The sequence below is a fragment of the Nothoprocta perdicaria genome, unplaced genomic scaffold, assembly GCF_003342845.1.
Source record: "Nothoprocta perdicaria isolate Ctin4 unplaced genomic scaffold, notPer1 scaffold_72, whole genome shotgun sequence".
Lineage (NCBI taxonomy): Eukaryota > Metazoa > Chordata > Aves > Tinamiformes > Tinamidae > Nothoprocta > Nothoprocta perdicaria.
The window spans coordinates 3,503,639-3,506,117 of record NW_020455999.1 but is presented as its reverse complement, the minus strand read 5'-3'; the positions used below and the strand labels follow the sequence as shown (position 1 = coordinate 3,506,117).

At 46.7% G+C, this 2,479-nt stretch overlaps 1 long non-coding RNA gene across 1 annotated transcript in view; it reads right to left on the bottom strand.

Annotated features, from left to right (window-relative positions):
* Nucleotides 1–1,915: 1,915 nt before the first annotated feature.
* Nucleotides 1,916–2,479, bottom strand: part of LOC112957335 — a 2,394-nt gene continuing 1,830 nt past the window's right edge. The window contains exon 3 of the long non-coding RNA XR_003251204.1: nt 1,916–2,057. This is a non-coding gene — a long non-coding RNA (uncharacterized LOC112957335). The remainder of the gene's footprint in view (nt 2,058–2,479) is intronic.

Here is a 2,479-nt window from a genome sequence, read left to right as displayed (position 1 = left end):
AAAAAAAAAAAAACCCACAATATTTCTGCTCGCCTATTACAACTTTTTCACAGTAGCTTTTCCAGCTAGAAACGGGTACCCTTGGTTACCAGTTTTCAGTATTACGCTTCCTATACTTTTCCACTTATTTTATCATCAGCTGCTCGTGCTGCTCCTAAGTGGCTTTGATGCATGATACTTAAAGACCAACTTTCCACATTCTCCTGTATTTTTTTCTCATTTTGATCATGCCTCTGACCTGCCAAGAGGATGGAAGGTTTTCTAAGCAGCTATTCCTGGAGGTCATGGAGATCCCCTGCCCTATCTTTCCATATTGGGCTGGATCAACAGAGAATTCCTTTTCTCCATAATTACCTCTGAGTACAACCTGGTGAGCCTGGGAAGACAGAAACTGCTCTTCAAGACTGTGAAAAGTCCCGAAAGACACTGAAAACGCTGTTCCGGGCCTTGAGAAAGGAGCTAACTTTTGCATTTTCTTTCCTGCAGTGTGAATTCCCAGAATAAAAATCACACAATATTGTCAGTGCTGACAGTCTGTGCCAAGCAGTCGGTTTGCCATGAGCCAGAGCAGGATATATTCATTGTATGAATCATTGGTCATCTTTGTGCCAGATTTATGGAAGGTAGAAGAAAAGAAGTGCAGTGTAACTGCATGTTCACTTTGTGCAACAGCATGGAAGAAGTAACAGCAGAATAAAGAGTATGAAAATATAAATAAGCTGAAACAGGGTTAATATTCCAGGGATGCTCCTGTACTTCACATTGGGATAGATAATATGATGCAGATTTTCTGCCTGTGTCCTTTATGGAAGAGTTTTRCCTTTCCCTTCTGCATGAATGTGTTTGCAGGGCTCAATGCACAGATGTTTGCTAGCTGCAGCATTATAGCGTATAGCAGTGTTTACAGAGAAAGTTGGGGGTGGTGGCTAGAAAAAAAATAGCAGAAAAGTGTTTGCAGAGATGGATAGAAGATGGGAACAGCTGGGGTGCATTTTTTAGTATTAGCATAACCACTGTCTTGGAACACTGTGCAAGCAGCAAAGCTTTGAATGCCCTGAGGGTGCAGAGTGCTCCACATTTCGGAGAACCTCTGCCAAGCCTCTAAACAGCCTGCGAGAAGAGGCCGCTGAGGCAGCTACTTGAAGGCACCGTCCAGACCCCAGACCTTGAGAMCACCAAGGGAGGTAGTTGATTCTCCACCCGTGCGGTTTCAAAGTCTATGTGAGACAAATACCCAACTGGGAGGAAGGAGAACAAGTTTATTCAGCCCGGGACACTTCAGGTCTCTTCCTGCCCTATTTTCTATGGTGCCTTCCGCTGTGCCGTCTCTGCGCTCAATAAATCATGACCCTGCATCCATATGAAGCTTGTTTGCTGTTCTAACAAACCTAACAACCTCAATCCTCGTGTGCCAGGGAGGACAAAGTGCAGCACAGCTCCTGAGGACTGGGACACCCAGCAAGGGATGCTCCCCTTTCCCCTGTCTTTCTGCTGTCTTTTCCTTGTCCTAGGCTCAGCTTTCAGCCTGGTATCTCCCTAAAGCATCCGCTTTTGACTCACCTCGCTATGCCTACATTTTACAACCCCCTTCAAAAGTTCCTCTAAACTTCAAGCAAGTGTTGGCCAAGGCCAGCTGGAAAATAAACATCCTTATCTCCTGCAGTGAGCTCAGCCACGCAGCATGCTCAGGGACCGGCTTTCCTGCTGGAGAGTCAGGTTTTACTGCAGCAGTACGTGGGAAGCGGGGAAGAGATCCAAGCTTCCACAAAACACTTTTGGAGAGCTGGTTTCTCCTCGGGGATGGCATTCCCTGATCACGCTACCTTTTGTCCGGTGAGGTCTTGGCCCAGGGATGGGCAAGAGTGGATTCCCAGCAGTTTTGGGGTCAGATGCTTTTTTACAAAGGCCCTTTTGCTTGCAGGCACTTTGCACCACTGCAGGCAGCTCCTTTGGGAGCACGTGGCTCCACACAAGGCAGCTGCACCAGGCAAACATGCTGCTTGCAAAACCCTTCCGTTTGCTCTCCAGTCACAGCTGGAGCCCAGATATTTCAAAGCCTGAAAAATATTACAAGTGGGGAAATGAAATCAATCAGACTTGTCCAGACCACAAGGTTTTCAGTTCAGGTTACAGGGAAAGGTTTATCCAGCTTCCTCATTTGGTTCTTATTAATAATGCAGTACCCTGAGTGCTACAGCAAGGGACAGAGTGATCAGGGAAAGGCAGGCAAACCATCTTGCCTTGCTGTATCTAAGGACCCGATATGATCAAATAAGGATAACGTTATTTGTCTAGTTTGTTCCCAGTAGCTGAGCATGGCTCTGTGCCTGCCTGTCTGCTGGGACCAGACTATTCCTGTTAGCACTTGGCAAATCAGTTTTCCATGAGGCTTGCAAAGATACTATGGGTGGAACCCATCCCAGCCTCTTTGTTTTACTGATTACGGACTTTTTTTTTTATGGGGGGGGGGGGGGGGGGG